Here is a 15,274-nt window from a genome sequence, read left to right as displayed (position 1 = left end):
ATGTGAGCCCAGGAGCCTGGTGCACACACTGTGGGAGAAACTCTGCTGCCCTGAATGAGGATGACTGACAGATAATGTAAAACCTGAGGGACTCAGGGGCAAGAGGAGATTGTTGGACCTGCAGTGACCTTCTGAAGGTCACACATTCTGTTTGCACAAATCTCAAGGGTCTTCTCACCCCAGCCCATTTTGAAACTCCAAAGAATTGTGTTTGTTATTCGAAATGATATTACTTCATTTCAAGTGAAATTTTGCACCATGATATTTGGTATATGAACCCATTTTTTCCACTCAAAAGCAACTAAGTTCCTAAGAGCAAAGCCAATTTGAGAGATGCCTATCTTGGTTGTCTGGAGTTTTACAACAGAATCTTCTATTTTAGCAGGTGTACCACCTCCAAACTTCTCTGGACAGCGCAATTTCCAGGAACCTCAACTAACCTGAGTTTCAAGGGCAGGCTGCTGCATTTGCCACTTCTGCAATGCATTATGCCAGGAAAAATACAGTGATCCTAATCACAGCTTTACTTCACAGAGAGCAGAACAAGGGGATATAAACCAAAATGCTTTGCCATGCAGAATGGATTTTGAATATATACACTGAATAGTATAACTATGCCAATAACATCAGTGACTGATCTTAAGGTCAAAAAATAAAATATCCTTCTCACATGTGTAGGACACCACCCTCATATGGTAGAGCAACTTTACAAAATACTGTCAAGTTCATAGTGTTTCAGCCACTTTTTTGTTTTCTTGGCTGCAAATTCTGAATTGTGGGATCATCCAGCCAGTCACAGAGCTTCCCTTTTCACTTGAGCATTACATTAGGATGACTCCCTCCCAATTCCCCCCCAAAAGCTACATTTCAGCTTGTGAAAAATCATCTAGAACTCTTCTCCAATGGTGTGTGCACATGGTTGGCCAAGAACAGCTCCACTGTAGGATTACAGCTCAGCTATCTCAGTGTTTACTTTGATGAAAATCTAATCCTTGTTCTTGCCTCAGCAGGGCTGTCTTGGCTCAGTCTCTCTGCTCTGATAACCTTGCTCAGCACACAAGTAGCTGCAGCTCACAACTTTCCAATGTGTGTGTGTGTTGTTTTGTTAGGTTTATGCTGAGCATTTTAAAAAGTGCTGCAGTCATTAATGAACAGAATTTCAATTTACTACCATCTAGCCATGTAAATGTGGGGGCTTTTAATTCTCTGCTGTTAAAACCCTTAGTCCTGATGTTTCATTTGGCTTCCAGGTATATGACTACTGGTCTTGCATATAGAATATTATTTTACAGTATTGCATCTTGCTCAAGTCAGTCTTCAGTTAAAGAAGCTGAAGCTAAAGTCCTCAGTCTGAAGTTAAATGAAGCCATCTTTTAATTTTCTTCACTGTGTAGGCATATAACCAACTTCAGGAAAAAGACATCTTAAAATGCCCAAAGGTTTTCAAAACCAGGATAAATAAAGCCAAGAAGACAAAAGAAAAGACACCTGTTACAAGACTCAAACAACCCTAAACATTAGGAATACTAAAATATTTCAGCCCTGTCCCTTCAATTCATCCATTACTGTCAGAACAGTGCTCTAAATGGTACAAATATTTATTTCCTATTCTGATAATTCTAGCAGACTTCATTGCATTTAGCACTGAGGAGACACAGACTAAGAGATCCCTTGAAAGCGAATTGAGCTTCTGTCTCCAGGTGCTAAATCTCTCCCATATCCCAGCATGGATTATCCATGCAAATAGGCAGCAAGAATCCACACCTAAGCAAATCATCTCACTTTGGGTGAAGTTCTCTCTTTGCCAGGGGAGCAGGAGTATTTATTTTAGTACAACACAACTTCTTTCCTTCTTTCTGCTCTACTTTCCTCAGAAAGGTGGGAGGTCACAATGGCACTCAGACTCCAGTTTCCTGGATAAGCTTTTGCATATGGAAAACAGGGATTTAGAGCTCACAGTCTTAGTACCTCAGAATGTCAGTGTCAGAATACCCTGCAGGAAAAAACCTCTAACTTAATTTCAAGTTTTTTAGCACTTTCTTACATATCCACACTATATACTGCAGTAATGTTCTTTTTTTCTTCTTTTTTTTTTTTTTGTCTCTTAGAGTTTGTGAAGATGGCAAAGGTGAAACTGATGCAATTATCAAATAAAAATTGTGGTTTAGATATTTTGCAAGGTCGCCTAAACCTTGGAATAGCTGATGCTTTGGTAGAGACAGAAACAGATGAATCAACACGCAGCCATTTTTCAGAGTGTTCAGCTATGAATTGGTGATTAACCTTTGGAGCATATCATGAGGGAAAGAGGCTGATTCTCCCTCTCATTGCCTTCAAATCAAAGCTGCTCATCTTCTATAGCCCAGACCAAGCTACCATGCTCAGCACAGGACTATCTGTCTGAAATTCTTCATCCCATTCTTTGTAGCAGAAGAGACCACATAAGCATATAATCTTTTCCAGCTGAAACTCTGCCAACCAGGGAATATAATTTCCAGTGCCCACAAGTCGCTATTTTAGTGTCCAGCTCACAACCTCATTTAATCTTTCTTTAATACTGTGTGGAGAAATTGCAGTGTGTTGGTATTGCCACCTTCTAAGCTCCTAGAAACAGTGCACTTCTCCCGAGTTCTGAAATTTCCTCATGCTTCTTGTCAAATTAGATAGGTATCAAGTCCTCCTAAGTGGGAATCCTTCAATGGGTAATCAAAGAGGACCAGCACTGAGCAGGCATGGAACAGAATAGTGGGAGCAACATTTAACATTGGCAGAAAGCACTACCCGTGCCCTGTAAGTGGAGAGAGAACACTATTCCTGAGTGATAAATGGATCATATTCCTTATTGGCATTTTTTGATTTTTGATCTACTTGGTCTTCATGGAACTACAACAGAGACTTGAGATTTGTAATGAAGTGTGAGGACTGGCCCTTTGTACAGTGAATTTTATAAGAGGGGAAAAGTGAATTTTATAAGAGGGAATTTTGATGTCAAAATAATTCTCCAGAGTTGATGAAAATGACATATTTTCACCACAGTCTCAATTAAGATTGTTCACTCTTTCTGAAAAAAAGATTAAACCTGCTGAATTCTTTATTAGATGGCTAACCACAGTGTATGTGGTCATGTGAGTCTGTCCAGAGATGCACTGGCATGCTGCTCTAGGCAGTGCTATTGCTTATTTTGGGAAAAAAAAATACAGCAAATACCCCTGGCATACCTTCTATAACAAACTCAGTCTTCTGGGACAGAAGTCAGTGAAGGATTTGCTTTGTACTTGACCTCAAAGAAGGACATTTGACTTTTGAGTAACCATACTAGAAAACCAGGTTAAAAGAAGAACTTTAATGAGAACCAGATGCTGTATCTGAACTGAATTTTCATGAGTCCATGAATTACAGAAACCCCAGGGGCAGAGGTGGTATCAAATTTATAATTCAATTTCAGTTGCTATTTCAAAGTCCTATTCCAGCATACAGAGATCCAGGGGGAATCTGAACAACTTTTGTGAGGAGTTCTTTTTGTTACATTTGAATACCAAGTAATTCACTGATTTTCTTCACACCTCAGATAAGAAACCTCTAGGTCTGATCCTTCCTCAGCTATCACAGCAGGTAGTCCCATATCCAAACACCCTTAATCTGGGTAGATGTCATGTTTCACCAATGTACACACGGTTAAAGAATTTGCAGGGTAGCTGGAAAACAGCTTGTCTTTGAAATCATGCTTAGCCTTGCTTGAAACTTCTCCCAGCTTTGCTGGATGCTTTAAAAAATACAGTCAGCCTACAAAATATTAAATAAAGTCAGGCACTAAACAGCATTTTCATGCCTTTAGTACAAAATTTAAAAAAAAACATTGCACTCCCATTATTTTAAAGATGCTGTTGGTAACTGCAGCAGGTGGAAAAGGCTTTTTCTGCCTGTAAAATTTGTGCTATGTAATTTTGCTTCACTTAAACAAGAGAGTGTGTGCACACAGAAACAAAATGTAAAATTCTGAGCTTATTTATCTTTCCTCTTGCTTGGTGAACTGATACTGAAAGGGGCTGTTTGCAGGGACCCCTTCTATTCAAAAGCCAGGCAGGTATTGGAAGAAAGCAGGAGCCTGTCTGGCAGCTCCATTTTGCTGCTGCTCTGCCTCAGGTGCTGCTGGTTGAGGAGCAAAGGCAGCAGCGTGGAGCAGATGGCCTGACCTGCTCCCATACACTCATGGAACACACAGTGCTGTGCATCTGCACAAATCACTTCCAATCTCAGGCCTCTCAAGATCAGATCTGTCTCCTAAATTATTTATTTCTCACATCAGCTTAATAATAACATAGGGAAGGATTTGGTTTTGTGGTGAAGAGGGGTTTAACAAAGTTAGCAGTGTACCTACAAGCTTTGCTGGGGCTCTTCAGCACAGAGGTGAACGTTCTGCTGCTCTGTTAAAGGTTATGGGCAGTTTGTCATCAGGCATTAACCAGCTGTCATGAATAAAATCCCTGCAATCTACCAATTTCTAGACGTATAATCTGGGCTATGGACAAAAGTACTACTTTCTGGACCAGGTGGTAGGAGCACAAGATGTTGCAGTTTACTTTGGTTTTGTTTTGATGAGAAACTGGCATTCTTGTTGTTTGGATCAACCCTAATGAAACATCTGCTAGATTTTAATTAAAATAAAATGGAATGCAGTTTCCTGAACAGGTGGAAGCAGAAGATGATATACCATAGAGCTGAAATCCCTCCATGTGCTCAGAGACTTTGCAGAGTCCCAGCTATCGTATCCATAAACCAGCGATGGAGTGTGTCAAGAACATTTTGATTGTGCACACGAGTCTGGTTTAAAAGGCATCTGCTTAGTCAGGGAACAGCAGAAAGATAATATTCAAGCAGCCCTACATTAAACCCAGGTAATGACTGGTGTAATGGTTTCTTGCTTCTGATGTACTACATGGTGGTATTTTCCAGTTGTGAGAATCTGGACTACTCAAATCATTCACAATAAAACCTTGGACATCAAAACAGCAGCCAGACATCAAAATACATGAAGCACATAATGACTGTGATATTAAAAAAATCCTGAACCCACCAAAACCCTGATTACTGCTCCTATCCTGTCCCCATTCTTTGCTGCAAAGAGCCACCCCAAGAGGTTGTGCACCTTGAGCCAGCTGCCAAACAGAGCGAGGCAGGATTAGCTGCTTTGGTTCATATTTTGTTTAGGCATAGGAGAGAGGTGGTGCTCTTCAATAGTCTGCTGCCTCCTGAACTTGGCATGAGGGTAGGAACCACCATCTGCATGTGGAAGTAAAGGGAAGGTAATGAAGAGTCAGAGTCATGCTCCACACAGTCCCGGTCTGGCTTTAGAGAGAAAGGAGGTGATTCTGAAATGTGCCTGGTAAGTGCCCAGTGGAAGAGACAGTCCTGGTGCTATCATTTATGGACAATTTAAGTTTTCAATTACATAAGTGAGCTTAGTGAGGTAGAAAATCCAGCCCTTTGCCAAGGAATGCTTAATACTGATGGCTTTAAATTAGGTCTGTCCTTTAAGTGTTGGCTTTTTATGCATTTACTGTCAGTGAGCCTGTAAGTGTTCATCTATTATTACTTTGGTGAGTACTTTCTTCTAAAACTGTAGGTCCAGAACTAACTAAATAACTAACCAAATATCACACATGAAGTCTGAAAACCTTTCTCATTTCCCTCCAAAGAAATATGTCATGAACTTTTCCTGTTGCAAACAAACTACTGCAGAGATCTGTAGTGTGCTCCATGTTCATCAGTAGATAGAAGCTATTTAGTGCATGGGTATTTAGCTTTAATAAACTTTTCAGTCTTTCAGGTTGAAACAGTTCAATATTATAAAATACTCATGCAAGAATTGCTTTCTATACACAAATATCCACTAGTTTTTGAGATATAACTCATAAAGCGTTTCTGATTTTTGCTTTCAAGATATTAAAAGTCTTCTAAGGATGAACGGTTTGTAAAATTTCAGTTCAATATCAAAGAATAGGGGAAAGCACATAGCATGCTGCATTTAAAGGAGCTTTTCATTTCAAATACCTGCCAGGATTGTAATTGTGTACAATAAAAGGTAACATACGGAGCTGGAAGTTTGACCTGCAAGCCCCCTGCTAGTTCTGCTTGCTCTGTGCTTTGTACAGTGGGTTGATTACTGGTTATCTCCTGTGAAACAAGGACTTGTCTGACATGCTCAACTCTGTAATTTGTAAAATGCCTCGAGTTTGTGCTTTGATTTAGAAAATGAAAGAGCAGTGGTATAAAAACACGTAAAACTTGAGTAAAGTTTTGCTTTCCAAGGGATGCCATCCAGGGCACTGCTCCCAGGCAATGGGTCGTGATGCCTACTGAGGAACAAGCCTGACAGAAGTTGGTAATTGAAACAATCTCAGAACTGTAAAAATGGTCTGGAGACAGCAGAGCATTAAGAAGGGAGGATGAGCTTGGTATGAGCCAGGTCCTTACCTAACCCAAACCTGTGTTGTCCTATCCAAGGGCAAGGAAGTCACCAGACCTAATTAATTATAACAGATAATTGAGCAGGTTTAAAAACATCTGTCTGTGGTGTTTCAGTCCATGAGATAATACAGAAACAAAGCACTTGGAAGGTGGGTTGGTTCTGACTCCCGTATTGAGGGCTATTTCCATAACTTTTCTTGTAAAAACTTCACCTCCCAGATGGAATTTTGGGTTGAGTCAGGATTTTTGGATACATTTCCTCAACAAAGCAGGCTGCTCCAACAAAGTCCTTGCATAGTTTAAAGCCATGCTTTCTTTCACTCTCTCTTTGCCATCTACATTTGTACATCACATCTTCCCTGGCAGCTACAGTGATTGACTTTCGACTGGTTCAGATGCACGAAGTAATGCTTGATATGAAATATCTGTTTAACAAGTTTGTTTGTTTTTTAAATGTTTGTGCTCTCCGAAAATGTGAATGATACACATTTTAACATGCCACAGTTCAGTTTTGACTGTGAATCCCATTCCACTTTAAACAAGAGAAGCGTCTCAAGGAACTTTACAAACAATGATGAAGTATGAAGTTGCTGTGATAGGAATATAGCTCCTAGGTAAGTATTTTTAAAGATCTGGGCCTGTGTGATCCAGGTCCCTCAATGCCCTGACCCACCTGTCTTTGATACACTCATGTGTGCTTTGTACCTTTGCTGCAACACAAGAAAAAAGGCAGGAAGATTTTTTTTCCCTTTGTGGTCATTTGCTATTTGTTTGTGAAGCCAAAAGCTCAAGAACACAAAGAATGAGGTAAAATAATAGTCATGGGGGCAAGAGAGGAAAGGCAGGGAAGTTCAGCAAATAATTAGACTTTTTGTGATGTGATAGCTGACTCAGAGTTTTTGTAGCAGTGAAAGCAAACACACCTTATATTGCACAGGAACAGACACAGGTCTGGTTCATATTAGAAAAGAAGTTGGCCTAGGTATACAACAATGGGCAGAAATAGGAGCAAAGATGGAAAAAAGTGGAATATTGGGTCTGAATTCACTTTTATGGCAGTTGCGTGATCCAAGTTCTTCAGGTAATACCTATAAAGTAGAATGAAGACCTGAGGCTTTGCAAAGCAGCCTGAATTTTGGATTTTATTATGTACCATTAAAGTGTATAAACCATTTAATCACAAAGGCACCCACTGCTCTGGTCTGGAAAAAGAAGTAATTGCTACCTCTCATTACACGAGCATGCAAGCTAATCCTGTGTGGGGCTCCAATCAGCAACCACAGATGCTTCAAAGAAAGCCAGAGAAACTCCACAGCAGACAATTATACAGTACTCAAGTGGAGATAAAAGTACTTTCTAACACAGTTAATGCCTTTTTTGCCCAGAAGCCTGATAATCTGTATTGCACCAAAGCAGTTCCCTGTGTGACTGAAGAAGGATTTGGCATTTAAATGTGAAAACATAAGGCAAGTTGTGTCATCAATGCTGCACATAAAAGGGTTGTGCATTTGCACAGGTTGCGTCTCTCCAAGCTCTACAGGAGGTTACAGGGATAGCAAATCCAACTGGCATCATTCTCTGTGTAAGAAGAGACTTCTTTGGAAGACCACTGAGCATGGCTTTCTTGTTTGAGGTTTACAGATAAAACCATACTTGCAATGAGAGTTTAAATATTTATATTATTAGTAACACAGGCAAGCCGATGCCTCTGGCTCGTTGCTATGTGAACTCTGGCAAGGCAGTAACTTCTCAAGTACCTTCTAAAATAGATGAATTCCTTTGCTTGGACACTCATGGCAAGCAGCAGGGAACACTGAATGTAACACAACTGTTACCATCAACAGGATATGCTGCTGATTGCACGTTGCTTCCATTCTGTAATTTGGTCTCCCAAGTATTCTAGGTTAAAGGTCTTGCCAGGTTAAAAAAGAAAAAACTTCTGGCTCTCTGGTGCTGTCAGGGGGAAAAAAACCCCAATTTTTGGACTCTATCTGAATACAAAGTGTTTCTCTATGGGCAACTTCTGGGATTTGTGGAAAGCACAAAAGGCTGGGAATGTTTCACAAGTCAGGGATTACGTTTACTCAGTAAGACTGAAGTGGTTTAGGATACTCTGTCAGTGAAGATTTGATTCTCTTTTCTCACCAGCTTTAATAATGACAATAAAATGAATCCCCAGTGTGCCTTGTCACTGACCTATCAGGCACGTTTAATAAGCTTTCCTCTTAAATATTATATTGCACAGGGCCTTGAGACACCTTTTCCTATTTATAACCTGTCCCAGTCTGGGCTAACCCTTTTATACTTTGCCCATGTTCCTCTTCCAGTCCCATTCTTTTCTTCCCAGAGATACAAACTTGGATTCCAGAACTCAGGAGCACAGGTAGCTCCTGCCTTCCCCAGTGAGCTCAGTGTGAACTTTACTTAAACCACTGCTTCCCAGCTGCGTAAAAATAAAAAAAACCCAACCCACATCTCTTCAACACTTGCAGTTCCCAAGCATAGTACTTTATTTTACTAAACCAGAACAGATTGGCCTACTTTTTTACATCCAAGTAATTGTCCATTAATAAATCCTACTCCTGCTCAGCCTGATCCTGCAGTTAGCCAGCACCAGCAAGATCAAATCCAAAATTGTTCCCAGGAGGGCAATAAGAAGGAAGAGAGCTTTTGCCCTTGGCAAGTGTCAGCGATAATGGTGAGTGGTGGCTGCTGACCTACATCCATCTCAGAAACACAGGAACTAAAGAAAGCCTTGAATGCCAGCACTTTGTTCTGCCTCTCTGCCCCAGTCTCTCCACGGGTATTGCAGTATCATAGGTTTGGAATTAGAGCGGGGTTTTAGTGCCAATAGGTGCGGGAGCCAGGGAAACTGTGCTGTGTAAGTAAACAAGGCAACAGCTCCTGGGCTAGCCAGTCACTGACCATTGGTGGCCGTAGAGAGGAGCAAAGGTGAGGGGAGAGGACACACCAGCACAACAGCTGGAACAGAAAATCCCTTCACGCTGAGCCATGGCTGGAATTGTTCACAAGCCCTCTCGTGGTGCTCCCTGCCAGCTGCACTCCAGAGGTGTCAAGTCACCGCAGATACAGAACAGAAGCCCTGCCTACAAAACAGAAGCTCAGGGAAGACAGCACTTGGCTTGATCTAACCCAGAGCCTCTGTGCCCTTCTCTTCTGTGGTGTGGGGAGAGCACTAGTTACAGGAGCAGCACATCCTTTCCCCATCCTAACCCTGAGTACCCTGCTCTCCAAGGGATGAGCGAGTCCTTTTTAAAAATGATTATCCAGCAGCTATTTAAAAGTTTGCTTTGCTTACAACTCTCTTCTCTTGCCTTGTCCTCCCCTGAGCAAACAATTTTTTCTCTTCATTTGGTTTCACCAGCTTTCAAAACAAAACCTTTAAAAGGGCACCTCGACCTCCACATTTGTGCTGGCTTTTCCAAATCTATTTAGACAAACTGATTTCAGGTTCTGTGAGGACAAATCAATTTTAGTCAACAGACAACTTAATTTTAGACTGAATTTCTGAAGGAGACCCAGAATAACCTCAATTTAAAATAAACCATTTTTCCATGAGATAGTAGAGAGCTCTTATGAAAATGGTTAAATACCACACATTCACAAAAGCAAAGTCTCCATCCCATTCTCAGTATGCCACTAGAATTTCAATCTAAATTGCTGAGAGTCCAGAAGAAAAGTTACAAATCAAGGTCCAACTGGGAAAGTTTAGCTCTTTTATTTCCAAGCTGAAAGATGGTAATAAAGAGATAATATTTGCTTCAGGGAAAAGCCTTGGAACAAGTGTCACCCATTTGATCAACGTGCTGTCTACTTTGTCTGCCTCTCCTCCTTTAAAAGGCTAATAAAAAATTATTTCTTTAGAGACTGCACACCATGATAAGTGCAACAGAGCTGCAGACCTCTAGTGAATGTGCTTATCAGCCACTTACAAAGGGCACGGAAATGAACAGCTCCTGACTTCATCAGCAGATTGGGAAAAATTCAAGCACTGAACGTGCCAGGTATTGCCACCAGTGGAGCTGAGTGTCTGTCTGAAGGCTCCCAGGGCTAGAACAGCACCAGCTATTCCAGCTAGAGACATGCAGTGTAGCAACACTTAGATTAGCTTCTAAATTTAGTTCCCTCCACCTCCAAACAGACTTTGCAGCTCCTGCGTGCTCAGGTGAATGCACCCAGCAAGGGCAGCTGGTTCCTGGCACGAGGTTTGCCCTTCTTGGGTTATGATCTCTGTCTCCAGCTCACTGCTGCTTTCTGTTCACAATGGCATTTTCCAGGCATTTTCTATTATTTTATCCCAGAGCATCTACAATCTTTGTCTCACATTTATATCCAGAGAGGAGACAAAGAACCCATGAAAAATTAAAGTGTCTGATGCTCCCAAAGATGATCTTAAATTATGAAGCTTTCCCAGAGCAAGCCCCATATTTGCTGTGGCACTGGAGCTCACAGGACACTTCCCCTAGAAAATATCACACAACATTCATTTAAACTAAAGGTCATGCTGAACTAAATAAGAAAAATGAGCAAAGATGATCAGTGGGAAAGTGGGCTAGAGACAGTACTCTGGCCACCACACAAAGGACTCCTGTGCTGAAGACTGGTGCATTTATGTGCTTCTTTTCCCACCAGTGAATGTCACCATTCCTAAGCAGAACAGCTTAGCAGCGAGCTCCAGGCATCCATTTCCATTTAATTGTTGGATGACAGAAGGAGAGAGCAGAAAAAAACCAGAAAATGAAAGTAGGAAGTGATTGTTTCTCAAAAATCAAGGTACAAGAGGGCAATCAAACCCCACAAACATAGACATGCTGCTGTCAGCCCCACAGCTGCTCCTTCTGGTGCCTCATGCTCTCAATCATTCTTTTCATGTATTCTCTAAAAGACATAACTCTGCTTCACATTTATGTTTATTTTTCAAGCTCTATTTGCCTTAAATGAGTTCTAGCAAACTGATCTTGGGATCAAACAATAACTAGGCTAGGACTCTTAAAACAGGTTTATGATTTATTAACCACTGATCGTGCCCCCTCAGCTTCACTGCTCACATGTCCCTAGTCCTAGAATTTATCCTGTGGTGTCATTCAGGACACTCCCCAAGGGCTCTGTGAAGAAGAGTGATGTTTTACATTTCAGAGTGTTAAAGGAGAACAAGTAGAAATGATGGACACAGCTTCTCTTTGTCATCCATCAGCAGAATGTTGTGGCAGCAGTCCTTTCCATGAACTTCACCCCATGCAAGTGCTTGCAGTGCTGTGGGCTTCCCTGGACCCCAATAAAAGCAGAAAACCCAGCACTCAGAAGCCCCAGCCACCCACCTCAGCTGCAAAACCAAACCTCCCTCCACCTAATTTCAGTCCTAGCCAGCAAACTCGGCTCCTTTTTCAGTGCTAAACATGGCTTTAAGGGCTTAACCTGACATTGCCTGCATTTTAAAGGGTCTCCCTGCCTCTCTTTGGATGAAATAAAACTGTCAGTCCTTCAGCTGATGGTTAATTGAAACCGGTTAGGCTGTGTAGGGTTCTGCTGAGGCAGAGTCAGCTGTGCTTTAACCACTGCAGGGAGCAGGGCAAGGCTGGGAGGGGATGTTTTATGGGGCAGTGCTAATGGATCCACACCGACCTTGCTGAGCCCAGTACTTCCACAGCTGCTTGTGGGATTGCTGAAACCCTGGGATAGCTGTTACTGCTCCCACACTGGCTCAGAACTCATTTTACTAAAATAGAAAACTGTCCACCAAGCCATCACGTTCTTCTTTGGGGAGGATACAGGGCTTTGGATATTTTATTTTTTTCAAGTATCAGAAGACTGTAGTACATCAATGGACAAGAATTCCTGCCTGCAAAGGCTCTGTAAGGAAACAATGGTACTTTACAGATGTGCCTGTATAAATGTTTCACAGATTAACTCCTTTTGTTGATCTTTGCTATCCAGCTCTCCATAAATGACCTACAACTGCTCTTGAAACAGCATGTTTTGGAAGTGCTGTGTTATTACAGGAGCTTGATTAGGGCTTATTGAAGCTAATGGAAAAGTTGCCACTGACAGCTTCTTTTTGCTGGGTCAGTTTCAAATGTTTTCACAGTAAACCTGCTCATTTGCATAGCCTAGTGTCTAGTTTTGGAAGATTGATTTTGGGGCAAGCAATAATCAGCTGACCTCAATATTTCACAAAATCCGGTGAGTAAAACTGGTAGTTAATGCCTTTACAAAAAGCCCCTAGTGCCATTTAGTTCTTACAATGGGGAAATTGGTTCTTTCTTGGCAATGAAAAACAGAAGAGAAAAAGACCTTATAAGACTACAATCAAAAATACAAAATACACCCTTGGCAGGAGTTGCAAAGCAGACAGTTTTTCAGGCAATGAATATAAGCACCAGTTCAGAATGCAAGCAGCTACAGAAAAATCAATGCAAGGGCTGAACACTTCTCTTGACACTTTTCCTTTTCTGAATGGCTCTCATAAATTAGTTTTTTAGCTTCTTGGAGTGCTTTGCTTCATAAAAGATTTAGCACTGTCTGGATCCAGCATTCTAGTCACTCCCCAAAAGATAATGTACTTGCTCATCCCAAGAAGAATTATATAGAAAGCAAATTAAAAAATGCAAGATATATCAAATCAAGGAGAGTCGGCCTCAAATATTAGTACCTCGTGTCATAAAGGTACAAAATTATAAAAACACTCCTTATAGGCAGTTGAAAAAGCAGCAACTTGGCAAGCAATCAAGAAAACTGAGGCCCTGGTTTATAGGTTTGCTTGAGGTGGTTCAGCAGAAGAATGAGGCTCCTATTCCATGGAGTACATAAAGGGGTGCATAAACCCCATGGTTTCTAACTGGATGCAGCCCTTGTTTATGTGTTTTGCATCACAGAGGTGTCCCGGAGCGGAACAAGAATTTTCAGGTAGGGGCTCCAACTTTATAGATCATGAATCTGGATTAGAGACAAAGTTTCATGTTTAAAGCATTTAGAGGGGAGCCTTGGAAATGCCACATTTTCAGTTTTACTTGTACTGAGTTCTGTTCCTCTCCTAGCAACTCCTAGGCTACAGAGCCAGAGGTGTCAAATCCAGTGTGGGAACTTTCCCCCCCAAAGCACAGTTTAATGAAGGAATCATGTCCCACCACTTAGATTTGACAACTGGTGACAAAAAGTTCACCCACTGTAGGCATCTCTACCAGTACTTCCCCAGCCCTACCTGGGCAGAGTGTGACTAAACTCCAGCAAAAATTTGTCAGGTTCCCTGAAAAATGGCGCGATGGAAATAGAGTTTAATTCCAGAAGATATTATTTTGTCCAATTACTAGTACAACACAGGCACAGAATTTTATTCAGTTACCCCTTCCATGGCCAAATGAGTTCTGTTCACTTCACTTAAGTCTAAATCAAAACTGTGCAGACAGGCCACAGTGTCTCAAAGGCTTGAAGAGAGAGGCAGAAGTCATGTATTACTTATCAGCTTGTTCCAATAGGTAATTATGCTCAACTTTAAAAATAAAAGTATATATACCCCATCTTAAATTTATTTGGATTTCTTCTTAGCTCTTTGGCATTTTGAGCTCACTTGAAATGAATGGAATCCACCCAAAAGCCAGGAAAAAATTCAAAATTTTGGTATCCATTCTCAGGACAATTCTGGGCAGTGAAAGTGGTCTTGGTTCCCTTTTTTGTAGTCACCAGCAGTTTGTAAATCTCATCAGGGACTGCAAGCAACACATTTGCTGAGTAAGGTATTTTACCTTTTCCCAGCTGGAGTCCTTCCAGGCAAGCGTCAGTACAAGTCTGTTAGTCGGTGCCACACCATCACTGACCTCAAACTAAATTCACTTCTTCTCCCCTCAGTCAATAGCCCTGGATGAACACAACAAGGGATTCTGGCTCACACAATGTAATGCAAATAAACAACTTCATTTTAGCCAGGGCTGAGCTGCCCATGCTCCTCCCTTCTCCTATTTGCTCTTTGTGATGGCTGAAATTTTTGTCTTGCCATGGATAAGTCTCCTCTGCTTTTACAAGCATCTCTCATTTTAAAAGACTGTGGTTTTACTCCTCTCCTTCAGGCATCTTCATTACAGGGAACTTCAAAAAAAACCCAACAACAAAACCATAGTGCAGTGTGCCAGTCAATAGTGAAATTATGAGAAGTGTAATCTACTCTTCCCACCCTAATGAGCTGATGAGTAAATAACTGCCAGGCCATTGCACTGAGCTATTGATCAGGGCTTCCCACAGAGCTGAGGCACTGCAGAGGTACCTGCTGCTAAGCAGCAGAGATCGATACAGGAAACTTCTGAAAACAATAATGAAAGGTTTCAGGCTCTTTACACGCGTTCTCTCGTGTGCTGGGGCAGCAGATCTCCACTGCTGGATCAATTCTCACTGTTAGATCACACCTCCCACGCTGCTTCCTGCCTTTCACCTTGGAGAGGTTAAACTTGGTCTTTAAACGTGGAGTAGCCGGGCACAAAAGGCTGAGCAGGGAGAAGTGCAGTTTATGGCAGAGAGTAAAGCTGAGGTAACTTCACCTGCACTGAGGGCTCCAGAGAAAATTTCCCCAGAAACTCCAGTTTTGCCTTCTCTCCCCTACCCAACACAGCCATGGCATCACACACTGGCTTCCTACTCTGCCAAGAGCCAAGGATTCAAACTGCGTTGCTTCCCAAAGCTTTGGAGGGGCTCCTCCACCAAGTATCACCCTGTGCTGCCACTCCTCCATTTTCCACACTCCCTTTATTTAGTGTCACATTTCAGGGCAAAACTCTTATATTCTGATGCATGTTTCCTT

This window comes from Corvus hawaiiensis, chromosome 18, assembly GCF_020740725.1.
Source record: "Corvus hawaiiensis isolate bCorHaw1 chromosome 18, bCorHaw1.pri.cur, whole genome shotgun sequence".
NCBI classification, from domain to species: Eukaryota; Metazoa; Chordata; class Aves; order Passeriformes; family Corvidae; genus Corvus; species Corvus hawaiiensis.
The sequence above is the reverse complement of the archived record's forward strand: the minus strand, read 5'-3'. Positions refer to the sequence as shown.